Source organism: Diceros bicornis, chromosome 36 (assembly GCF_020826845.1).
Source record: "Diceros bicornis minor isolate mBicDic1 chromosome 36, mDicBic1.mat.cur, whole genome shotgun sequence".
NCBI lineage: Eukaryota > Metazoa > Chordata > Mammalia > Perissodactyla > Rhinocerotidae > Diceros > Diceros bicornis.
This window is the reverse complement of record NC_080775.1, coordinates 34794730-34820594: the sequence shown is the minus strand read 5'-3', so window position 1 is coordinate 34820594 and position 25865 is coordinate 34794730. Positions and strand designations below refer to the sequence as shown.

General features: G+C 44.7%; 1 long non-coding RNA gene across 6 annotated transcripts; it reads left to right on the top strand.

Annotated features, from left to right (window-relative positions):
* The first annotated feature begins 4676 nt into the window (after positions 1–4676).
* On the top strand, positions 4677–25560 carry LOC131398870 (uncharacterized). 6 transcript variants are annotated; one of them, XR_009217022.1, is made up of 6 exons: positions 17569–17892; positions 18161–18208; positions 18458–18579; positions 22424–22461; positions 25333–25423; positions 25540–25560. It is a non-coding gene; the product is annotated as an uncharacterized LOC131398870 (long non-coding RNA). The 6 variants fall into 6 exon arrangements; XR_009217024.1 differs by lacking the exon at positions 25333–25423 and having other exon boundaries at positions 17571–17892; positions 25540–25554; XR_009217021.1 differs by lacking the exon at positions 25540–25560 and having other exon boundaries at positions 17571–17892; positions 25333–25533.
* The last annotated feature ends 305 nt before the right edge of the window (positions 25561–25865 follow it).

Genomic DNA, 25865 nt, shown 5'->3' with positions numbered 1-25865 from the left:
TCCCTTTTAGCATTATATATTTCCCTGCTTTGTCTCTCTTAACCTGTTTTATCTTGAAGTCTACTTTCTCTGATATGAGTATGGCAACACCTGCTTTCGTTTGTTTGTCATTAGCTTGGAGTATTGTCTTCCATCCTTTCACTCTGAGCCTGTGCTTGTCTTTAGAGCTGAGATGTGTTTCCTGGAGGCAGCATATTGTTGGGTCTTGCTTTTTAAACCATCCTGCCACTCTGTATCTTTTGATTGGAGAGTTCAATCTATTTACATTTAGGGTAATTATTGATATATGAGGGCTTAATGTTGCTGTTTTGTCACTTATTTTCTGGTTCTTTTGCATTTCCTTTGTTTCTTGTCCCATTTGTTTCGGACTGCCAATTCAGTTTGGTTCTTCTGTCTTATGACTTTTCTAGTTTTCTCATTGTTTATCATATGTGATTTTGTGTTGATTATTTGTTTAGTGGTTACCTTGAGGTTTGTATAAAAAATCTTGCGTATGAGATAGTCCATTATCTGATAGCCTCCTATTTCCTTATACTAAGTCAATTCAATCACTTTCCTCTTTGCCTTCTAAGTCGTTCTTGTTATACCTTATTCTATCTTGTGTTGTGGGTGTGTGTTTACAGTGATAAGGTTAAATTTATTTTTCGTGAATTCCTTCCTTTGATCTTTGATTTTGGTATTTAAGTGGTTGCTAACCTATTCCAGTAAGGATCTACTATTTTTCTGAGTTTGTCCACCTATTTTTCCCCTTGCTCCAAGCTTTGTATTCCCTTTCTCTTCTTTTTTTCAGGCCTGAGGGCCTTCTTGAGTATTTCTTGTAGTGGGGGGTCTCGTGGCCATGAACTCCCTTAGCTTTTGTTTATCTGGGAAAGTTACTATTTCTCCATCATATTTGAAGGATATTTTTGCTGGATAAGAGTATTCTTGGCTGAAAGTTTTTGTTTTTCAGTATTTTGAATATGTCATTCCAGTCTCTCCTAGCCTGTAAAGTTTCTGTTGAGAAATCCGCTGAGAGCCTGATGGGAGTTCCTTTGTACGTTATCTTTGGTTTTTGTCTAGCTGCCCTTAATATTGTTTCTTTGTCATTGACTCTGGCTAGCCTTACCACTAGATGTCGTGGAGTGGGCCTTTGCCTGTTGACGTATTTAGGTAATCTGTTGGCTTTGCTTACTGGTATTTCCTGCTTGTTCCCCAGATTTGGGAAGTTCTCAGCTATTATTTCCTTGACTAGGCTCTCTGTTCCTCTTTCCCTCTCTTCTCCCTCAGGAATACCTATAATTCTTATGTTACATTTCCTAATAGAGTCAGATATTCCTCGGAGACTTTCTTCATTTCTTTTTAGTCTTAGTTCTCTCTCCTCTTCCATCGAGCATATCTGTATTCCTATCCTCTATAATGCTAATTCTTTCCTCCATGTTGTCAGCTCTGTTCTTTAAAGATTCCAGGTTCTCCTTTATCTCCTCCATTGTGTTCTTCATCTCCATCAGCACTGATTGGTTTTTCTTTATGATTTCAATCTCTTTTGTGAAGAAACTCCTAATCTCATTGAATTGTTTGTGCTGTCTTGTATTTCATTGAGTTTTTTAATGATAGCTATTTTGAAATCTCTGTCGTTTAGGTTATGGATTTCTGTGTCTTCAGCGTTGGTTTCTGGGTGCTTGTCATTTTCCTTCTGGTCTGGTGATTTCATGTACCATTGCATTGTGGTTCCTGTATTGGCTTTGTTTTTCCTCATCCTGGAAATATCTGGTTGCAATTTCCACCTGCCGCCACTGTGTGGGGGTAAAGGGCTGTGTAATCTGTGCCCCCTGCACTCTGCCCTAGCTGTTCGCTGCGATCCGCAGGGTCCGGCTTGCGGGCGGGGGGTGCTCTCTCTTTTGCCCGCTGGGTCCGTGGCGTGGGGGGGCTTCTCATTCGCCCGTCGGTATCCGCTCTCCTGGGGTGCTCAGATGTTGATGGTACCCCGTAGCAGTTCTGAGTGCTCTGTGTGGGAGTTTCCCACTGGCGGAGAGAGCCGGAAGGGCTATGGTTTCCCCGCAGAGGGCCGCCCCTACCCCCTCACTGGGAGCCATGTGGACCGGGATCGCTGATCTGAAGGGGAGGGAGAAGAGTTCTCCTTACCTCTCCTCACTTCCTCCGGGAGCCTAGCACGTTCCTCTCTCAGGTGTGCAGCAGTGTGGATCTTTCTGATCTTGCTTAGGATTCTGTTGTTGGTCTGTGACTGTTCCTTTTGTTGTATCTTATCGGGGGAAGAGTTTACGGGAAAGCTCACTCTGCCGTGATGCTGACGTCACTCCTCCCATTCATGTTTTAATGAATATCCTTGAACTAAAGTCATTTTGAATATTTTAATAATTTCTTTAAAATTTTAAACATCTGTTTGAGTAGAATACGTTCACTTTTGTAAAAATTAAAACTACAGAAATATATAAAGTAAGAAGTGTAAAAACTCCTATTTCTCACCTATCTCCCAACTTTTGTCCTTGTCCCTGGTAAAATTTGGTGTGTCATCTCCTAGACTGTTTCCTGTGCTTTACATACATATTTCTCCACCTGTACAAATAGGTTGGATATATTTTTGGTGTATTTATTGGCTATGTTTTTGATTTTCCTGCTCTTTTACAGTTTAGTAGTTGTAAACATTGGTTTCTCGATATTCCTTACATACTGAGGGTACCATCTTTTGCCTGTTATACATCCATGGAAAACATTTCCCTACCACATTGTTTATTTATGTATTCATTTGTTTGTTTCTTTCTTTCTTTGTTTTTTTGCTAACATCTGTCAATCCTCCTCTTTTTGCTGAGGAAGACTGGCCCTGGGCTAACATCCATGCCCATCTTCCTCCACTTTATATGGGATGCCACCACAGCGTGGCTTGATAAGCAGTGCATCGGTGCGCGCCCGGGATCCGAACCCCAGGCCACCACAGCAGAGTGCGTGCACTTAACCCCTACGCCACTGGGCCGCTCAGCCACATTGTTCATTTAATCTGGATCAGTGCTTGTCTTTCCAGATGTCAGTAACACTTCAGGTGGGAAATGGCTCTATGTGACAGGCTGTTCAGGACCTCCTGGACCCCCAGGGCAACAACCATTAGGACAACACAAAGCAAGAAACAAAACCCATCCTGCGTGTTTCCAGATGCATCCTGGGGAAAGGACAGCTCCAGCTGAGGACTGCTGATGTCCTGGTCAGTTATCTGCTATGTTCTCCTATCACGTTAAAGCTGTTTCTGTAGTTTGTCGTACCTGATGGTACAGTTTGGTGCCTTTGTCTGTTCCTCTTGGTCAGACTGTGAAGGTTTCTCACTGTTACAGGTCTTTCCAGACAGCCAGCCCTTGACTCCATTGCTCAGGTCTACGTTCTTGTTCCTGCCTCGTGAATCCTCGCTTCCTTCTTCTGTCTTTGGTTTTATTGTGGTGGTGTTCTGGCTCCTGGAGGGAAGTGCTCAGCTTCTTCGTGTACAGGTGATATTCCCTGATACCTGCAGTGGAGGCTGTGTCCCTTCGTCTGTCCCTTTTTCCCCACGCCATGGATTTGCCTCATGCTGCTCTCCTTGCTGTTCATTTCTAAAGAGTTTGTCTGTCTGTCTGGATCCCCCCTTTAACCTGAGAGATTTAGAAGAGTGTGGACAGATTTTCAAGTGGATAGGTTGGGGGAGGGGAGCCAATATTTTGTGATTATTTTTTACTTTTATTGCTTGAAGGTCCAGTAATATGGTCACTTATAGATTTCTGCTTTGTGGACAATTTAGAGATTTCATTGTGGCTTAGCACACAGTCCATTGTGGTGATTGTTTCATTGTGGTTTGAGGAGAATGCATCCTCTCCACTAGTTGCTTATATTGTTGTCCCTCGGGCTGAGGCCAGATCTAGCTTTTTTGTGTTCGTCAGCAGATCTGTTTCCTAACTTACTGTATCACTTGACCTGTGGATTTCTTTTTTTTTTTTTAATTTTTATTTATTTATTTATTTATTTTTCCCCCAAAGCCCCAGTAGATAGTTGTATGTCATAGGTGCACATCCTTCTAGTTGCTGCATGTGGGACACGGCCTCAGCGTGGCCGGAGAAGCGGTGCGTCGGTGCGCGCCCGGGATCCGAACCTGGGCCGCCAGCAGCGGAGCACGCGCACTTAACCGCTAAGCCATGGGGCTGCCCCATGACCTGTGGATTTCTAAGAGAGGTAAGGTAGGTTTCCCTGTGATTCTGGAGGTGCCTGTGTCTTCTTGTTTGTCCAGTTTTGCTTTATGTTTCAAGACCATATTGTTAGGTGCATAAGTGTTGCTGACAGTTATCAACACAGAAAACCCCTTTTTGTCCGTTTAAAGTCTTATTTCTTTATCTCCTCATTTTCAACCATATTATATCTCTTTATTTTATGACTATATTTCAACTCAACTTGAGAGCCTTCGTCTTTTTATAGAGCAATTTCATCCATTCAGAATTGTGATTATTGATAAATTGGAAGTTGAGTCTACCATTTAATTTAATTTTTAATTTATTAGGCTTTCTCATGATTTTTCTATTCTTCTAGTGGGTGTCTTTCAGCTTTTAGGAACAACAGTTTCTGCCTTTCTTTCTGGAAATGCTTAGAGTTGATCAATTCCTGTGTTCTACACTCTCAGCTCCTCACCTTCCACTCCCCAACTTGAGACTGATCTCAGTTCTGTGTTCTTATTTTCCCCATCAAGCAACCGTGATTGGATGTAAGTATACGTTTTATCGGTTACTTTGTTCACCACTATTTATTGTATGCAAATTTTTCCTCCTTTTTGGAAATATTTGATGCTATTTTGGAACTCATATGACAGTGAAATTTTGAGAGGAATCGAGTCTGAGATACTCCTTAGGTGCTGATGCTGGGGAGCTAGCACCTAAGCTCTTAAAGTTGCATCGGTGTGTCTGCAGAGTGAGGATGAGGTCAGAGATGTTTAAAAACGTGGAATTGAATGAGGTTTCCTGGAGACACTGCAGCTGTGGAAGGGCCCCAGGCCCAGCCTAGGAGCAGGCAGCGTTTGCAGAGGTGTAGCTGAAGAGGGTCCAGGAAAGGGGACTGAAATGGTGGAGCATGAGGTTGCAGGAGCCACGAGGGGAAAAGGGTATTGCAGAAAGGAGGGGTGCTCAGCTGGCTGGGATACAGCTCCGATCAGAATGGAGAGAAGATGGCTGGACTCGGCCACGTGGGATCACTAGTGACCTCAGTCTCCTTGAGAGGGTGGGAATGAAGCTGGGTCTAGAGTGGGGGAAGGGGAGCCATGGGAGGGCAGTAGGGATGAGGCACTTTACTTAAGAAGTTTCGCCATGAAGGGGAGTCGGGCAAGTGGACAGTAGCCAAAAGGGAGCCTGGGTCCAAGGGAGAGTTTGTTTGTAAAGTGGAGATGAGCTAGCAGGTGCTGCAGGGAGGACCGGATGGAGAGGAGGAGGCTGAGGGCCCGGGAGGAGTGTGCTGGGCCCTGAGGAGGTGCAGGGCTGGGCTCCGCCGCCTGGGGAGGCGCAGAGAGCAAGAGGACAGCTGTGCTGTTGGAAAGGGCGCCCTGCGCCTCTGCTCCTGTATTCCTGGAGCGTGAGGTGGGCAGTGGCTGGGAGTGGAGGGGCGATGCAGGAGGTGTTAGGTGAGCGGCAGGGGGAGGAGGGGGAGAGGGAGAGGGCGCTCTGGCTTGGTCTCCATGGCCCACCCGGAGCCCCCCACTGGGGTCCCCGGTCACCAGCTGTTGTCTCTCTTTGATGTCTTCCTCAAAATGTCGGCTCTCTTGATGGTTCCCAGGGCTATTATGAATTTGTTCATCAATGAAGGAATCTTTGGGTCATTTTTTAGGGATTTTATGTCAAAGGGGCTCTACATATGTTTATTCAGTCCATCATCTTTACCCAATCACTTTGTTTTTGGACAGAGTCCGTACAACAAAGCAGCCGGGCCAGTGGCCTGCAGGTTCCAGGGTTCGGGGGGTTTGCCCTCCAGAAAGCCGGTGCTGATTGGCATTCTCACAGGACGTGGTGCTCTGTCCCTGAGCCTGCTCTAACTCTGGGTGTCTCGACGTTGTAAATCCTGGGGCAGTTCTGTCAGGGCCCATCGTTGGCATTTCTGTGACCAGTGAGGGCGAACATTTTTCCGTGTTCATTATCAGTCACTTCCCTGACTGTGCTGTCGCCTGCCTTGCTCACTGAGCTCCAAACCTTCCTGGTGAAACCAGGACGTTCACTCTCTATCCAGTGTGATTGCACGTTCCCTCAGTGTGCCCCTTGAGTACTTGCTTCAAAAATATCTGCTTTCTTCACATTCTTTGATTCCTTGTATATATAATCTAGATTTAATCTGGAGCTTTAAAAATGTTTTATTGTGGAAAACCTTGAACATTCACAAATTAAACAGAAAAGTGTGATAGCCCCCCATGTCTCTATTACCCAGCTTCAACATTTGTCAATATTCGGATATTCTTGTTTCATCCCTATTTCTACCCACTCCCTACCTTCCATTGATTAATTTTTAATTAATAGATTGTTTTTTAGGAAAGTTTTAGATGGACAGAGAAATTCAGCAGATAGTGCAGAGCATTTCTCCCTTCTCCCCTGCAGTTTCCCCTACTGTTAACATCTTGCATGACCACCTGTGTTAGTGCGGTTCTTTCCTCACAGGTGAGGAGCTGATGCTGCTACAGTGTTCGTAACCAAGTCCGTAGTTTACATTAAGGTTCGCTGTCTCGCTGTCATGTGCTTGGATTTTGACATGCATAATCTCATGTGTCCACCACAACGGTATCCTACAGAAGAATTGGATTGCCCTAAAAGTCCCTGTGCTCTGCCTCTTCGTTCCTTGCCTCCCAACTCCTGGCAACACTGATCTTTATAGTGTTTCCATACTTTTGCCTTTTCTAGAATGTCGTGTAATTGGAATACATGAAAACTATGGAACAGAGTATATAGCCTTTTCAGGTTGGCTTCTTTCACTTATCAATATGTATTTAAGGGTCCACTATGTCTTTTTGTGGCTTAATAGCTCATTTCTTTTTTTTTTTTTCCCTTTTTGTATATTGAGTTAAAATATACATAACAAAAAAGTGTGCCATCTTAACCATTTTTAAGTGTACACTTCAGTGGCGTTAAATACATTTACACTATTGTACAGTTATCACCACCATTCATCCCCATAACTCTGGTAAATCTGAAACTCTATACCTATTAAACAATAACTCTCCCTTCTCCCCTCCCCCCAGCCCTTGGCAGCCACCATTCCACTTTGCATCTCTTATGATTTTGACTACTCTCAGTTCCTCGTGTAAGTGGAATCATACAGTATTTATCTTTTTGTGACTGGCTTATTTCTGTTAGCATAATGTCCCCAAGGTTAATCCATGTGTGGCATATTGCAGAATTTGCTTCCTTTTTAAGGCTGAATAATATTCCATTGTGTGGATATACTACATTTTGTGTATCCATTCATGCGTCAGTGGACACTTGGGTTGCTTCCACGTTTTAGCTGTTGTGAATATTAGCTGTTGTGAATAATACTGCAATGAACATGGATGTACAAATATCTCTTCAAGGCTCTGCTTTCAGATCTTTTGGATGTATCTCCAGAAGTGGAATTGCTGGATCACGTGATAATTCTATCTTCAATTTTTTGAGGAACATCCATATTGTTTTCCATAGCGGCTGCACCATTTTACGTTCCTGTCAACAGTGTACCAGGGTTCCAATTTTGCTGCACCCTGGCCAACACTTGTTGTTTTCTGTCTTTTCCATAGCACTCATCTTAGTGGGTGTGAGGTGGTGTCTCATTGTGGTTTTGATTTTCATTTCCCTAATAATTAGTGGTGTTGAGCATCTTTTCATGTGCTTATATGCCATTTGTAAGTCTTCTTTGGAGAAATGTCTCTTCAAGTCCTTTGCCCATATTTGAATTGGCTTGTTTTTTAGTTGTTTAGTTTTAGAACTTCTCTGTATATTCTGGATATCAGTCTCTTGTCAGAAACATGATTTGCAAATATTTTCTCCCTCTCTTGGGTTGCCTTTTTACTCTGTGGACAGTGCCTCTTGATGTACCAACTTATAAAATTTTCATGGAGCCCAATTTGTCCATTGTTTTTCTTTCGTTACCTGTGCCTTTGGTGTCATATCCAAGAAATCATTGCCAAGTCTGGTGTCGTGAAGATTTTGTCCTATGTTTTCTTCTAAGAGTTTTCGTGTTTGAGGTCTTACATTTATGTCCTTGATCCATTTTCAGTTAATTTTTGTATATGGTGTTGGATGGGGTCCAGCTTCAATCTTTTGCATGCGGATATCCAGTTTTCCCAGCACCATTTGTTGAAAAGAAACCTTTCTCCATTGCGTGGTCTTGGCACCCTTGTGAAAAATCACTTGACCGTATATGTGAGGCTTTGTTTCTCGGCTCCCTATTCTATGCCATTGGTTTCTATGTCTGTCTTTATGCCAATACCATACCGTTGATTACTGTAGCTTTGTAGTAAGTTTTGAAATCAGGAAGTGTGAGTCCTCCAGTTTTGTTCTTTTTCAGGATTGTTTTGGCTATTATGAGTCCCTTGAGATTCCATGTGAATTTTAGGATGGGTTTTTCTATTTCTGCAAAAAACATCATTAGGATTTGGATAGGGATTACATTGAATCTGTAGATTGCTTTGGGTAATATTGACACTTTACCAATAGTAAGCCTTCCAATCCATGAACATGGGATATGTGTCCATTTATGTATGTCTTCTTTAATTTCTTTCTGAAATGTTTTGTAGTTTCTATGGTGCAAGCCTTTCACCTCCTTGGTTAAGTTAATTCCTAAGCATGTTATTCTTTCTGATACTATTATGAATGAATTGTTTTTGTAATTTCCTTTTCAGACAGCTCATGGTTCGTGTATAGACATGCAACTGATTTTTGTGTTGACTTTGTATCCTGCTACTTTCCTGAATTCGTGTTAGGTCAAACGGCTTTTTTGTGGAGTCTTTCGTGTTTTCTACATATGAGATGATATCGTCTTCCAACAGAGACCATTTTACTGCTTTCTTTCCGATTTGGAAGCCTTTTATTTATTTATTTTTATTGCCTCATGGTTCTGGCTTGAACTTTCAGTACTGTGTTGAATAGAAGTGGTGAAAGTGGGCATCCTTGCCTTGTTCCTGATCTTAGAGGAAAAGCTTTCAGCCTTCCGTCATTGAGTATTATGTTTGCTGTGTGTTTTTCATATATGGCTTTTATTATGGTGAGGCACTTTCCTTCTATTCCCAGTTTGTTGAGTGTTTTATCATGAAAGGGTGTTGAATTATGTCAAATGGTTTTTCTGCATCCATTGAGATGGTCATGTTTTTTTCCCCTTCATTTTATTGATGTGGCATATTACACTGATCGATTTTTGTGTGTTGAACTCCCGTTGTATACCAGGAATAAATTTCACTTGGTCGTAGTGTATAATTCTTTTAATACACTGTTCAATTCAGTTTGCTAGTACTTTGTTGAGGATTTTTGCATCTATGTTCATCGGGTGTAATGGTCTGTAATTTTATTTTCTTTTAGTGTCCTTGTCTAGTGTTGGTATCAGGGTAATGCTGGCGTCGTAAAATGAGTTTGGAAGTGTTCCCTCTTTTTCAACATTTGACAGAGCGTAAGAAGGCTTGTTTTTAATACTTCTTTATAGGTTTGGTAGAATTCACCAGTGCAGTCATCTGGTCCTGGGTTGTACTTTGTTGAGAGATTTTTTTTTAGATTTCTTGAAATATTAGTGACATATAACATATGTAAGTTTTCGTGTTCAAGATGATGATTTGTGAAAGGATTACCACAGTACGGTGAGTTAGCACCTCCATTCCCTCCCATAATTAACTTCTTTCTTCTAGTCATCACTTTTTTTTTTCCCCCTTTTCTCCCCAAAGCCCCAGTAGATAGTTGTACATCATAGTTGCACATCCCTCTAGTTGCTGTATGTGGGACGCCGCCTCAGCATGGCCAGACTAGCGGTGCATCGGTGCGCGCCTGGGATCAGAATCCGGGCTGCCAGTAGCGGAGCACGTGCACTTAACTACCAAGCGACGGGGCTGGCCCCCATCTAGTCATTACTTTTAAGATCTATTCTCTTAACAACTCTTGAGTATATAATATAGTCTTGTTAATTATGGTCATCATGCTATACATTAGATCCCCAGAACTTATGCATTTCACAGTTAGAAATTTGCGCACTTTGACTCACATCTCCCCATTTCCCCCACCCGCGAGGCCCTGGCAAACACCATTCTAGTCTCTATTCCTTTTTTTTTGTTTTTGTGAGGAGGACTAGCCCTGAGCTAACATCCGATGCCAATCCTCCCCTTTTTTCTTGAGGAAGACTGGCCCTGGGCTAACATCCGTGCCCATCTTCCTCTACTTTATATGGGACGCTGCCACAGCATGCCTTAACAAGCGGTGCGTTGGTGCATGCCCGGGATCCGAACCTGCAAACCCCGGGCCGCCGCAGCAGAGCGCGTGCAGTTAACCGCTGCACCACCGGGCGGCCCCGAGTCTCTATTCCTTTGAATTGGGCTTTTTTAGATTTCACATATGTGTGAGAACATATAGTATTTCTCTTTCTCTGTCTGACTTATATTGCTTAGCATAATGCCTCAAGGTCCATCTACGTTGTCGCAAAATGCAGGATTTCATTCTCTTGCGTGGCTAAATAATGTTCCATTATATATTTCGTGTATATATACATATATCTCACATTTTCTTTATCTGTTTATCCATTGATGGACACATGGATTGTTTCTATGTCCTCAGTTTGTGAATAATGCTGAAATGAACATGGGGGTGCAGATATCTCTTCAGAATAGTGATTTCAATTCCTTTGGATATACAACCAGAAGTGGAATTGCTCATTTATATAGTATTTCTGTTTTTATTTTTTTGAGAAAATTCCATATTTTTTCCATAGTGACTATAGCAATTTACATTCATACCAAAAGTGCACAGGGTTCTCTTTTCTACACAGCCTCGCCAACACTTGTTGTCTGTTGTCTCTTTGAGAAGAACCATTCTAGCAGGTGTGAGGTGATATCTCATTGTAGTTTTGATTTCGTTTCCCTGATGATGAGTGATTACGAGCATCTTCTCATGTACCTGTTGACCAGTTTTATGTCTTCTTTGGAAAAGTATCTATTCAGGTCTTTGACCATTTTCATATTGTTTTGTTGGTTTCTTTGCTTTTGAGTTGTAAGAGTTTCTTATATATTGTGGATATTAACCCTTTTAGTTTGCCGATTGTTTCTTTTGCTGTGCAGAAGCTTTTTAGATTGATGTCATCCCACTTGTTAAGTTTTGCATTTGTTGCTTGCACTTTTGATGTTACATCCAAAAAAATCATTGTCAAGACCGGTTTCATGGGGTTTTTTCTCTATGTTTTCTTCTAGTTGTTTCATATTTGCTGTCTTACATTTAAGTCTTTTATTCAATTTGGTATCATTTTTAGAGTGGTGTAAAATAGGGATCCAATTTCATTTGTCTGCATGTGGTTATCCAGTTTTCCCAACACCATTTATTGTAGAAACTATCCATTCCCCATGGAGTCTTCTTAGCTGACTCGTCAATTGTTAGCAAACTGTATGTGTGTGGTTTTATTTCTGGGCTCTTGATTCTGTTCTATTGGTCTATGTGTCTCTTTTTATACCTGTATCATACCGTTTTTATTACTATAGATTTGTAATAAAGTTTAAAATGGAATTGTGATGCCTTCAGCTTTTTCTTTCTCAGCGTTGCATTGGTTATTTGAGGTCTTTTGTGGATCCATATGAATGTTAGCATTGTTTGTCCTATTTCTGTGAAAAATGCCATGGGAATTTTAATAGGAATTGCATTGAATCTTGAGATGGCATTGGGTAGCATGGACATTTTAACAGTATTAATTCTTCTGATCCACAGACATAAGATATCTTTTCATTTCTTTGTGTCTTTGGTTTCTTTCATCAATGTCTTATAGTTATCAGTGTGTAGACCTTTCACCTTCTTGGTTAAATTTATTTATGAGTATTTTACTGTTTTTGATGCTATTGTAAATAGGATTTTTTTCTTTATATCTTTTTTAAATAGTTCATTGTTAGTGTACAGAAAGGCAACAGATTTCTATATGTTGATTTTGTCTCCTGCAGCTTGAGTGAATTTGTTTATTAGTCCTAACAGTTTGGGGGAGAGTCCTTAGGTATTTCTCTATATAAAATCATATCATCTGCAAACAGAGACCACTTTGTTTCTCCCTTTCCAATTTGGATGCATTATATTTCTTTCTCTGGCCAAATGTCTCTGGTTAAGACTTGTAGGAGTATGTTGAAGAGTGGTATTGAGACTGGGCACCCTTGTCTTGTTCTTTGTCTTAGCAAGAAAGCTTTCAGCCTTTCACTGTTCAATATGATGTTAGCCGTGGGTTTGTCATGTAAACCTTTTATTATGTTCCTTCTGTAACCCTTGATTGAGAGTTTTTATCATGAAGGGGTGTTGAATTTTGTCAAACTGCTTTTTCTGCATCGACTGAGATTATTTTATGATTTTTATCTTTCATTCTATTAATGCGGTGTGTCACATTCATTGATTTGCATCATGTTGAACTTGATCATGTTGTTTGACCCTTTTTTTGAGTTTAGATAGTTTTGTTATAATGTGTCTTGGAGAAGAAAGTTTTAGTTTGAAATTTTAGGGTGACAGATCGACTTCAGGACCTTGGATGTCTAAATCTCTCCCTAGATTTGGGAAGATGTCAGCTGCTATTTTTTTTTTTTTTAGATCTTTTTTTTTTTTTTTTTTTGTGAGGAAGATCAGCCCTGAGCTAACATCCGGGCTAATCCTACTCTTTTTTTGCTGAGGAAGACTGGCTCTGAGCTAACATCTATTGCCAATCCTCCTCCTTTTTTTCCCCAATGCCCCAGTAGATAGTTGCATGTCATAGTTGCACATCCTTCTAGTTGCTGTATGTGGGATGCGGCCTCAGCATGGCCGGACAAACGGTGTGTCGATGCGCACCCGGGATCCGAACCTGGGCCGCCGGTAGCGGAGCACACGCATTTAACCGCTAAGCCCTGGGGCCAGCCCAGCTGCTATTTTTTTAAGTAAACTTTCTTTTCCTTTGTCCCTGTCTTCTCCTCTGGTACTTTAATAATGCTTATCTGTTTCTTTTCATGGTATCCCATAATTCACACTGCCTTTCCCCGTTCCCATCTATTCCTGTTTTACTTTTTGCTTCTTTGGATGATTTCAAATGACACATCTTCTAGTTCACTAATTATTTCTTGTACATGGTTGAATCTGATTTCGAAGAACACAGTCATTGTGTTCTTCAACTCTAGAATTTCTGTTTGTTTTTCCTTAAAGATTTCTGTTTCTATGTTGAACTTCTCACTTGTTCATGCACTGTTTCCTTATTTCATTTAGTAGTCTATCTGTGTTTCCTTATAGTTTTATGAATTTCTCAAAGAGGGTTGTTCTGAAGCCTTTGTCACATAGTTCCTATATCTCCATTTCTTGGTCGGTCATTGGAGTTTTATTCTTTTTCTTTGGTGGTGTCATGGGTCTTTGAGTATTCATGATCCTTGTGGCCTCCATTGGTGTCTACAAATTTGAAGAAGTAGGCACCTCTTCCACTCTTTACAGACTGGCTTTAGCAAACCAAAGCCTTCACAGTCAGCCTATCCAGGGGTCCTGGGTAGGCCATCTGGTGGTGTCCAGGGGCAGACTTGCTGCTGGAGTCCTTGGGCAGCCTGGTACTGGGGTGAGTGGAGAGCTTGGGTCCACAGTATTGTGTCTGGCCCTGGGCACAGCTGGGACCCTGAGTTCATGAGTAGCTCCACTGGCGCCTGGTTTGGCAGGTCCTGATTAAGAGCCTGCAGCCACAGGAGTCATCCAGGGCCATGGGAGTTGGCCAGTACTGGGATGAGCTGAGAGCCTTGGTTCACAGGAGCCTGCCAGGACCCTGGCGCCATGAGAGACAGCTTGTGCTGGGGTAGGCCAGAAGTCTGGATTCCTGGGAGCCTGCTGGGGGCTTGGGGCCACAGGAGCTGCCTGAGGCTGCAGGAGCCAGCAGGTGCTGGGTCAAGATGGAAGCCTGGGTTCATGGGAGCCTGCTGGTGCCTGGTGCCATGGGAGCTGCCTAGGGCTGCCTGAGTGAGCAAGCACCTGGGTGAGCGGGGGGCCTGGTTTTGTGGGAGCCTGCCAGGAGCCTGGTTCCATGAGAGCTGTCTACAGCTGCTGAAACTGGCAGGTGGTGTGGTGAGCCATGGGCCTGAGTTCCCAGTAGCCCCGAGGGAGCCTGATGCCATGGAATCTACCTGGGGTTGCTGGAGCCGGTAAGTGCTACAGTGACCTGGGGTCCTGGGTTTGTGGGAGCCCACTGCGTGCCCTGTTGCAGAAGCTGCCTGTGGCTGTGGGTGCTGCCTGTGGCTGCCTGTAGGCAGGAACTTGGGTGAGCCAGGGTCTGGATTCACCAGAGCCCACCAGGAGCCTGGTGCCAAGGACACCACTTGGGGTCACAGGAGCCACCTTGGGCTGCTGAAGATGGCAGCCCCTAGGCTGAGATGGGGGCCTGGGTTCCCAGAAGCTGGTGGGAGCCTGGTGTCAAGGATGCTGCTTGAGGCCACCAGAGCTGGCATGCTCCAGGGTGAGCCAGGGGCCTGGATTTGCAGAAGCCTGCAGGGAGCCAGCTAGGTCCACGGGAGTCAGCCTGGCGCTGGGGCAGGCTGGCTCAGGGGTCTGTGGTGAAGTCAGGCATTCACTTTACACTCCTCTCGTTGGGAGGTGTTTGATTACTGATTCAGTCTGCTTGTTTGTTACTAGTCTGCTCAAGATTTCTGTTTCTCCATGATTTAGCCTTCATAGGTTGTTTCTAGGAATTTATCTATTTTGTCTAGGTTACCCAGTTTGTGAGTGTACACTAGTTCAGAATAGTCTCTTCTCATCTTTTTCTTTCTGAAGCATCAGTTGTAGTGCTTCCTCTTTCATTTCTGATTTACTTTATTTGAGTCATCTCTCTTCTTTTTCCTCGATATTCTATCTAAGGGTTTGTCAATTTTTTTTTTTTTTCAAAAAGTCAACTCTTACTTTTATTGATCTTTCATACTCTCTTTCATTTTTTCCCTCTCTCTTCTTGGTGACTTCCATCCTTCTGCTAACTTTGGGTTTCATTTTTTCTTTGTCTAATGCTGTGCGTTGTAAGTCAGGTTGTTTTTTTGACATCTTTCTTCTCTTATAATGTACAAGATTATCACTACAAACTTTGCTCTTAGTACTACTTTTGCTGCATCCTGTAAGTTTTGGTGTTTTTATTTTTTCTTTTTGTATGTCTGGAGCTATTTTCTAATGTCCCTTTTGTTTTCTTCTTTGATCCAGTGGCTGTTTAAGAGTTTGTTGTTGAATTTCCATGTATTATGAATATTCCAGTTTTCCTTCTGTTATTGACTTCTAGTTTCATGCCATTGTATTTGGAAAAGATACTCGGTATGGTTTCAGTCTTCTTAATTTTGTTAAGACTTGTTTTGTGACCTAATACTTGATCTGTTCTGGAAAATAGTCCATGTGCCCTTGAGAAGAGAGTGCATTTTGTTGCTGTTCAGTAAAATGTTCTGTGTATGTCTGATAGGTCCATTAATGTTTTCATGTCTGCTGTTTCCTGATTTTCTGTCTGGATATTCTATCCATTGTTAAAAGTGGGGTACTGATGTGTTCTCTATTTGCAAGTTATGTAACTGAAAAGGCTCTAATATTGAGACTATATAAAGATCTCTTAGAACTCAATTATAAGAAACAAAGAAGCCAATGAAAATGGGTAACCAACTGGAATAGACATGTCTCCAGGAGATACACAGATGGCCAATAAGCACTAGGTAGATGCTTAGTATCATAAATTATTAGGAAAATGCAAATTCAAAGGATAGTGTGATACTATTTCACACTCAAAATGAAGGCTATACTCAACATAATGGGAAATAACAAGTGTTGATAAAGATGTGGAGAAAGGGAAACCCACATAACATTACTGGTGGGAAAGTAAAATGATGCAGCCACTGCAGAAAACAGCTTGGCATTTTTTAAAATCTTAAACCTAGAATTACCATTAACCTGGAGAGTCACATGGTAGGTATGTCCAAAAGAGCATTGGAAACATATGTTCAAAGAAAAACTTGTCCATGGACATTCAAAGCAACATTATTCACAATGGTCCAAAGGTGAAACAAACCCAAATTTCTATCCAGTTATGACTGCATAAACCAAATGTGGCCTATTCATAATATAGGATAGTATAGAGCCATAGAAAGGAATAAGGTACTGCTACATGCTCAGCCATGGATGAACCTTGAAACGTGTGCTCACTGAAGCCATCCACAAAGGCCACAGATAGCATGATGCCATTTGAATGCACTGTCCAGAATAGGCAAATCCATAGGGGGAGAAAACAGATGAGTTGTTTCCATGGGCTTGGGTTAGGAGAAAATAGTGCGAATGAGTATGGGTTTGTTTGGGGGTGTTGAAAATGTTCTGGAATTAGATAGTGGTGATAGCCACATGACATAATCATTGTACTAAAAGCCACTGAACTGTATTCTTTAAAATGCTCTCAACGGTGTATTCTGTGTTAAGCAGATTTTCCTCGATAAAAATTTTAAAGCTTTTACATTAATCAGCGTATTGATTAATTTTAATTTAGTTAATTTTAAGTTGGTTGGGATATTTAATAAGGGTAATTAATGGAGTTATTAGGGGTAGGGCATCTTGTAGCCAAGAGAGTAAACGTCCAATGAGGGCTATAGAAACAAGTCCTATGATTGTACAAGCAACAGTCTAAAATCCAGTCCGTTTCCATTGTCCCCAACTTGGAGAGACCAGCCATGAAAGTAGGTCAATGATCTCAGGGGCCTTGGGTAATATTCAAGATTTGGGTAATATTATGCAATATTTTAATCTCTTGGGCCATCTGGTGGTGGTAGGTTTGGACTTGTGTGTTGATGTACATTCAGCAAGTGGTTCCAGGAAAGGCACAAACCCCTCCTTCCTTAGCTGGTATAGACACTCTAGGGCCAGGCCGTTTTCTAAAACCATTTAGGCAAAAGACTCATGAGACTGTTGTACAAGGGCTAGGATAGGGTCTTACGGAGTTGTTGTCCATGTTGGGTTAAGGTTGTCGATACTTCTTGGTTGCCTCAGTTACCTGATTTTATGTGGGTAGGGCCACCGCACCTGTGCCCAGTCCAGTCAGTCAGTCCTAGTAGAACTGAACACCCAGTGCTATAGGACTGACAGTGTCTATATGGGTTGGTGGTAGCCAGTCAGGGCAGGAAACTCAGGGGAAGTTTCCTGCGACCTGAGGGAAGCAGGCTGAGAGAGAGACAGTGATGCATTGCAGAATATAGCCTGGAGCAAGCTGCTCAGAGGGCTGGGGAAGAGAGACGCTCACTGGGTGAGAGCCTTGTGATATCAGCCCACAGTGAAACCCAAAAGTGGATGCTCCTGGTGTCAAATATTCATTAGCGGTCTTGGAGGTAAAACCAGTAATTTGCGTCCATTCACTGGTTACCTGTGCTATATGATTTCAGGGGGTATTGTTACAGTGTTTGTGGGCTGAGGGATGTTTGTGCCTGGGCACAAAATCACCAAGGTGGCCTCGAAGGCTACCCCAAAATGACCCCTCAAGGAGCAGTTGGGGCAGAAAGTGGGTGGAGCATTTTGAAGGAAGCCTGGGGCAAAGATGATGTTGTTCCATGGAGTTGGCTACAACTGAGTCTCTCCGCAGGGTAAGCACTTCAGCTGGGGTACAATAGGTGATTGGAGGCCAAGTGACAGACCTTGCGACTCCTGATTCCCAGTGCACGGGCAGCCCTCTCAGCCCATTGGACATAAATGGTGGTGGTGTTTGTGAAGCATCTGGCTGGCAGTGTGGAAGGTATAGGGGACGTGTGGTGGGAGACGTCATGATAGTGTCGGGAGGAGCTGTGTGTGAGATTACGGTGTTGAGGGGGAAGGACTGGAGGCAGGTGCAGTGGGTGTGTGACCAACAATGGTCAGTGAAGGGACAGCCGAGGGGTAACTGGGGAAAGCAGGGACCAGCAGAAGTCATGTGTTTAAAACAAGACACCAGGCCCAAATGGAGCCGCTTAGGCTAAACCCCACGTCAACAAGCTGAGACTTAATTAGACTTTTGGCCCTCCCAGGAATGGAATCTTAAACCAGTCAGTGGGGAATCGCCTGATGAGCAGCAGGTAGGTCATCTTCCTGATGGAGCCCTGCCATCCCCTAAATGAAGGTAACCTTGCTGTAACCAACCCGCTGTTGTGTCTAGTGTAACTTCCTTGTTCCTGCTCCCATCTGCCTATAAAAGTCCTTCATGTTTTCCAGCTCCTTGGCGCTCCTTTCTCTCTGCTAGACTGGATGCTGCCTGATTCATGAATTGTTGAATAAAGCCAATAAGATGTTTAAAATTTACTCAGTTAAATTTTGTTTTGTAACAGTTTGGTGGCAGCAGTGGGATTCAAAGGACTCATCTGATGGCTTCGGAGATGAGAAACACAGGCATTGGTACCCGCAAAACCTTTGAGTTCTCCATCTTTTTCGCTGTTTCCAAGGGCCGTGGGTAAGTTCCTCTCGGATCTGAGATCCACTGTCTTTGTGTTGAGCTCCCGATCTAACTGGCTTTCCAGTCCAGGGTCAATGGGTCAGTCTAGATTGACAAGATGCTCTAAGACAGCATCAGTCTTAGCCCTTGGTTAGTCCACAGTCCCCATTTGTTGGGGTCTGCTGGTTGAGTCTGCAGGCCCCTTGTGTTAGGGTCTGCTAGTTCAGTCCGTGGTTCTTGCTAATGGAGAGGAGTGGAAGAAATGTGTGCTCCATGCACACCCAGTCCTTGAAAACTTCCCACGTGCATTTTACATGCATTTTGCCTTCTCTTGACTGTCGATGGGTTCTAAGGAAATGGTGAAGGCACAGTGAGGAGGAATTGTGGGTTTCTGGATGACTACCTCGAGCACTTGTCAACCTGAACAACCGCCCGGCGCTACCAGAACTGAAAGACATCCCATCACCATGGATTGGAAGACTCCTTATTGTGATGGTGTCAACATTATCCAGAGAGATCAACAAATGCAGTGCAGTCCTTATCAAAATCTCAAGGACATTTTGTCCTGAAATAGAAAAAAACCCATCCAAAAATTCCTATGGAATCTCAAGTAAGTCCAGATACCCAAAACAATCTTGAAAGGAGGTACTAAGTTGGAGGACTCATTCTTTCCTGATTGAAAACTTACTACAAATCTACAATATCGAAACAACATTGTCATGGCATAAAGACAGACATGTTGACCAATGGAAACAGAATTGAGAGCCCAGAAATTAACCCTCACCCATATGACCAAATGATGTTTGACAAGGGCGCGAAGATTATTCAATGGGGAAAAGACAGTCTTTTCAACAACTTGTGCTGGAAAAAGTGGATATCTACATGCAAAAGAATCAACTTGGACCCTTATCTAACACCATATACAAAGCTTAATTCCCAGTGGATCAAAGACCTAAATGTAAGACTATAATAGCCTTAGAAGAAAACATAAGACAAAACTTGACAAAATAGGATTTGGCAATGATTTCATGGATATGACACCCAAGGAGCAAGCAATAAAATAAGAAGATACACATGCTGGACTTCATGAATATTAAAATGTTTTGTGCCTCAAAAGACATTATCAATAGAGTAAAAGCACAACCCACAGGATGGGAGACCATATTTGCAAACCATGTATCTGACAAGGGCTTACTATCGAGAATAAATAGGGAACTCCTAAACTCAACAATAAAAAACAAACAACCCAAATCAGAAATGAACAAAGTACTTGAATAGACATTTCCTCAAAAAAGATCTGCAAGTGACCGATAAGCATATGAAAAGATGCCCAACATCAGTAATCATTAGGGAAATGCAAAGCAGAAACACAGTGAGAGACCACCTCACATTCATTAGGATGACATCTATCAAAAAAAGAAGAAAAAGAGTAGAACCAGTGTTGGCCAAGATGTGGAGAAGTTGGAACCCTTGTGCACTGTGGTAGGAATATAAAATATATAGTTGCTGTAAAAATGAGTATAACAATTCCTAAAAAAAATTAAAAATATAATTATATAGGATCCAGCAATTCCATTTGTGGGCATATACCCCTGCCCAAAACAGTTGAAAGCATGTTCTCAAAGACATATTTCAGCACCCATGTTCATAGCATCATTATTCACAACAGCTAAAACATGGAAGCCACCCAAGTATTGTAACCGAGGAAGGGCTCGCTGCCCAATGCACCCCTTAAGCCAAACATGGGATACCCACTCTTGTAGAAGGGAAAAAGCTTTATTATGTGGTTGGCCAGCAAGTAGACAGGAGACAAAGGTTAAATCTTTCTCCCCGATGGGCTGTTGAAAAGGGCTTTTTAAGGGCAAAGCAGCAGGTGCAGGAAGGTTGGGGGCAGTCCTAGGCATTTTCTGCAAGCGCAGAAGATTTTTATGTTCTGTCATACATCCCCCGTTCAAAAGGCGGTGTCCTTAACATCATCGACAGGGGAGTTCTTGGTCCCCCAGGTCATTCTCCAGTCACTTGTGCACTCGTGGTTTGAGTCTTGCCAGCCGTCTTGTGGTCTCATTGGCTCAAACCAGTTGAAACTTGCTCAAGGAGCAAAAACGGAGTTTCTGAAAAACAACTCACGGCCCAAGATTAGATCCTTAGTAAACATCATATGAGACGTGGCTTAAGAAAGGAGTCTCCAGGGGACAGTTGATAAAAATCGGGCTGGGGCCCCATTTTATTTTGGGCTTGCTTTTGGGCCCAGTTATGGTTTCTGTCCAGGGTTGTATGGATAAGCAAAATGTGGAATATACATACAATGGCATATTATTCATCCTTAAAAAAGGAAGGAAATTCTAAGATATGGCACACCGTGGATGAACCTTCATGATATTACTCTAAATGAAATAAGCCAGTCACAAAAATACAACCTTGTGTGATTTCCCTTCTATGAGGTTCCTGAAATCACTAGATTCAGAGAGACAGAAAGTAGAATGGTGTTTGCCAGGGGCTGGGAGGAGGAGGAATGGGGGGTTATTCATGAATGGGTATAGAGTTTCAGTTTTGCAAGATGAGAAGAGTTCTGAAGATGGATCATGGTGATGATTGCACAGCAATATTAATGTCTTCAGTACACTTAAAGCGTACTTAATGTATCTATGGGGCCTGATGACTTGTCCTGGCTGAGCACATGCTTGTGCTGTTGCACATCTTACCCCTCACTGTACAGTTGGGAAACTAGCCCAGGAAGAGGCAGGTACTGGCCCAGACCACAGGGGGTGGTCAGGGTCCCGAAGACTAGAGAGAGCTCCAGCTTCCTTGGCCAAGGCTCCACCCCTTCCCTCAGGTTTCCTTTGGCAATGAGAGGCATTAAGATCCTAGGGGATTGCTGCCCACCCCTCTCCATATGGGGTCATTTTCCCCTCATCATCGCATGTGCACAGGCACACCCACTCTCACTGACTTCTCATGTGGGGACCACGGAGGTGCAGTCAAGAAAGAGCCGACACCGGGGAAGTGACAAGAGGCAGGAGGGAGAGAGGTTGCAGGCAGCTCTCCCACAGGGCAGTAACATCCGTTCTCCTAGATACGTGTCCAGGGGCGCAGAGATGGGCAGAGGAATGTGTAAGGTTCCTAGGTTTCCACCTGTTCCAGACCCATCCCTGGCCCAGCCTGGGGAGCACAGGACTGGGGTCCTGCAGTCCACCTCTGTGGGCACCGAGAACTGTGATGAGCCCATCCTCCCCTAGTGTAGGCATTGGGAACAGGAGAGAAGACCACAGTGAGGGTCCTTCTATATAAAGTGGAGTGCATCCCGCAGGTGACTCCAAGTGTTCCATGTGCTTGCAACATGTCTGTCGGACTGGGTTCTCCGTCGATGACCTACTGTCATCAATGCTGAGAAAATGCTTTCCACCCCCTGGAGATCATTTAGAACTGAGGAGGCTTGGGGGCTTGGGTGGATGAGAACTGGGGATAAGGAAGAAGATGCTAGAGCACTGGACACCAAGTCCAGGGTCCAGGGAGAAGACCAGTCCTTGTTGGACTGTCGGGGCCCTCATCTGGAGGGAGGGGAGATTCATTGTCCTGGTTGAGATTGGATGCCTCAGGAGTGAAGAGGACACCTGGTAAAGGGCAGCAAGATGGGGGGAAAGGTAGGCTCCCGAGATTGCTCCCAATCCCTAGAAGCCGACAGGTCCTGCTCCTTTACCCCTGGGACCCTGGAGAGCCTCTGCCTTGAGGACACCTGAAGAAAAGTTCCTTTCTGTTTGGTGGTGTTTTGGCAAGGGCTGCAGCGCTAGTGCGGGCCACCAGGGGGCGGGCAGCCTCTTGTGTCAGTGGTTGCCAGTGAGTTTTTGTTTTTATGTTTTTTCAGGTCTACTGAGACATACTTGATATACAGCACTGTGCAAGGTAACACTGCTGTGTGGTATATTTGAAAGTTGCCAAGAGAGTAGATCCTAAAACTTCTCATCACCAGGAAAAAAGCTTTTATTTCTGTTTTGTGATGGATGTTAACTAACCTTATTTTGGTAACCATTACATAATATATATATATCAAGTCATTCTGCTGTAAACCTGGAATTTACACAGTGTCTGCTGAACTTTTCTTGAGCACCTGGAGCAGCGAAGAGTCAAGCAGAGGTCTTTCTGGCTGTCCCCCTGCCTCAGAAACAACTTGTACCTCCTCTTACTAGTGTTCATCTCCACAATCAAAGTTGGTCATAAGCAGGGGGAGGGGTGCAAGAGCTTCCCATGTACTCATTCAGCAGCTGTGCACTGAGCACTCACTCTGTGCCGGGTGCCCTGGTGGGCCGAAGTGCAGGATGAAAATGACCAAGTGGTCCCTGCCCGCCAGGAGCTCACAATCTAGAGGGGAAAGGGACAAAAGCAAAGACATGAGAAAGAAAAGAGCAAGTGCTGTAGAGAAACACAGCAGGGGGCTGTGAGGGAGGGCTGGGGGTCACTGGTAGGAGGGTCTGAAAGGCCTCACTGGGGTGACATTTGCTGGGACCAGAATGACAGCGGGGAGCCAGCCCTGCACGAGCCTGGTAGCAGTGTGTCAGGGAGAAGGTGCGACTGATGCAGAGTCTTGCAGGCAAGAGTGAGTTTGGCCGGAAGAGGTTAGAAAGGTGGCCAGTGTGGCTGGAGGGACCCTGGGAGGAGAGAACAGGAGCTGGGGTGGAAGGTAGGGCCAGGGCCTGGTGGGCTGTGTCAGTTACCTTTCCCTCTCTGACTTCATTGCCCCAGCCTTGCATTTCAAAACTACAAATGCTGACTATCTCACAATTTGTGTGGATCAGCAATCAGGCACGTTTTAGCTGGGCACCTCTGCCTCAATGAGTTTAACAGGTTGGGGCTGTGGCCTCAACTGAGGCTCGACGGGGGGAGGACTGGCCCCCAAGTTCACTCTCAGCCTTCAGGGTTCAGTTTGGACTGAGAGCCTGAGTTCCCTTCTGTCTGTTGGCCTGGGCACTCCCTTGCTTCTCTCCTCGATGGGCCTCCACGTTGGGCAGCCCCAAAACACCAGTATTTGATTCCTCAGTTCCAGGGATTCGACAGAGTGAGAGAGAGACATGGAGTAAGAGGAAGTGAGAGACTTTTTTAGTTAAAATTTAGACAAGACATCCCGTCACTTTGGCTGTTATTATGTTCAGAAGCCAGTTACTAACCACTTAGTGGTTCCACGGGGAGGTGTATAACATGGGTGGGGCTTACTGGGTACCACTGTGGAGGCTGTCCACCTCATAGGCCAAGATGAGGTTCTTGGGTCTGATTCTACATAAAGCAGCAAACAATTGAATGGTTTTATGCCACAGTATGGCAATATCTGAATTTCCATTAGTTTCAACCCCCTCATGATGCTGACCTGAAAATGAGGCCAAGTTGGATGTGACTGTCCCAATATCACATTCCTGGAACCCAGGCCTATTTTGAGTGGTGTTCTGTGCTGCGTGTCACCCCTCATTATTATTCTTCCATCTCTAAGTTTGGGCCTTAGGTACATGTGACACCAGCCCACAGGGGTAATAGATATTATCTCATATACACTGGGTGACGTCCCTAGGAAGTAGATTCTAGCCTGATCCCCATGGTACAGGTTTGGAGACTGGGGAGGACCTGAGAGGCAGAGTGACTTTCCCAGGATGCAGAACTGGTAAGAAAAAGGAGGTCTGCATTCATCTCTGTCTCCTGAAAGCTAGGACCCTAGTGAGGTTTCCAGGGAGCTGTGGCTAGGGCTGTGTGGGTTCCTTGTGTACAGTTCAGGAGATGACATGGGGGAGGAGGGTGAGCAGCCCGGGGGCAGGGAGCAGCTCTGGGCAAGTCTGATTGAGGGAAGGGGCCCAGGTAATGGAATCTTGAAAAATGACCTCACTTCTTTGGTCACAGACCTCAACAGGTCTTAGAACTCTGGTAATCAGGCACCCACAGACCCCCATCCAGCTCACTTGACTGGCGACGGTCAACAGACAAAGATGTTTAGTTGTTGTGTCCCGATTTTTGGAAGATCTGGGCTCAGAAGAGCCCAGAAAGAGAATCTTTTTCGTCGTTGCTGACGTTGGCTCAGCCCTCATCCCCGATGCCTCTGGGCATCTGGCAGGAGGCAGCGAAAGGTAACAACGGGGCAGCCCAGGAAAGGCTGGTGCAGGCCAGGACACAACTGTGATCCCACCTGATCAGCCCCACACTCCTTGCCCCTCGTCGTGTGTGTGTGTGTGTGTGTGTGCATGTGTCTGTGTGGAGGGGGGAAGGCAGGGCATGAGGGGTGGGTCATTCCTAGTCAGGAGCTGGTAGTTAGGTGTCGGAAGCCTGGTGGGTCTGTCATGTTCATACAGGGTCCTGGCTGGCAGCGTGAGAAGGTGAGCTTCTCTACTCATGTGTTACCGAGCCCTAGAGGTTTCATCTCTTTCCCTCCCTGACCACAGTTCTTTGCAGGGATGCCCGTCTGTGCCTGAACTGAGGAGCGGACTTGCTCTTGGGGGTCGGCCCCAGTGGCAGTGTGCAAGCAGCCCCTGATTCCTTGTGGCCCAGCTCCCGGGCAGTCTTTGCAGAACTCCACACAGGAGGTCGTCGAGGAGCTGCCCAATGGTTTCAACTCCACCAACTCACTAGACAAGGGGCAGGTGCACGAGGCCACCCGCACCATCCAGTGCTGCTCTGAGATGAGAGCAGGAGCAGAGGGTCTCCACACTCAGGACCTTGAGACGCCGGGCTTGGACCAGAACTAGGGCGGGACCAGACTGGGGCTGTCCCTTTTTCAAGCTAAAGGGGATGCACATGCAGGTCACCTTGCCTGGTTCAGAGCTGAGCTGCCGTGACCCTCTTTCCCTTGCCCGGTGTGAGCTTCTGGAGGCCACTGAGGCAGAGCCAGAGGGTAAGGGGGACTGCAGGCTGGGTATTCCCGGAAGGGAAGTGGGATCTTTCCTGTGTTTAGAAGGACACGTGGAAAGTCAGCTATGTGGGTGAACCTTTCCCTTTATCCCGCTGCAGCCCCAGCTGCAGAGCTCCAGCCGGCGGCAGAAACAGGGCAGTGGACAGTGGTGGAGGTAGAGCTGGTTGCAGCTCCGTCAATACCACCCCCTCTAGCGCTGGAGCCAGCGTCCCCTCCCTCAGCAGTGTTGGAGCTGGAGCAAGGGCCCACGTCGGCTCCAGCAGGAGTGGGAGCTGCTGAGCTGGAGTCACTTGGACCATCACTTCTAGTGGGAAGTCCATCTCCACCTGTGGCCATTAAGGAGGGTGAGAAGAAGCCTAACCTCACGGCCTTCCCTCCTAATCTGGTGGCGGAGCAGTTGACCGTGATGGATGCGGTGAGCAGC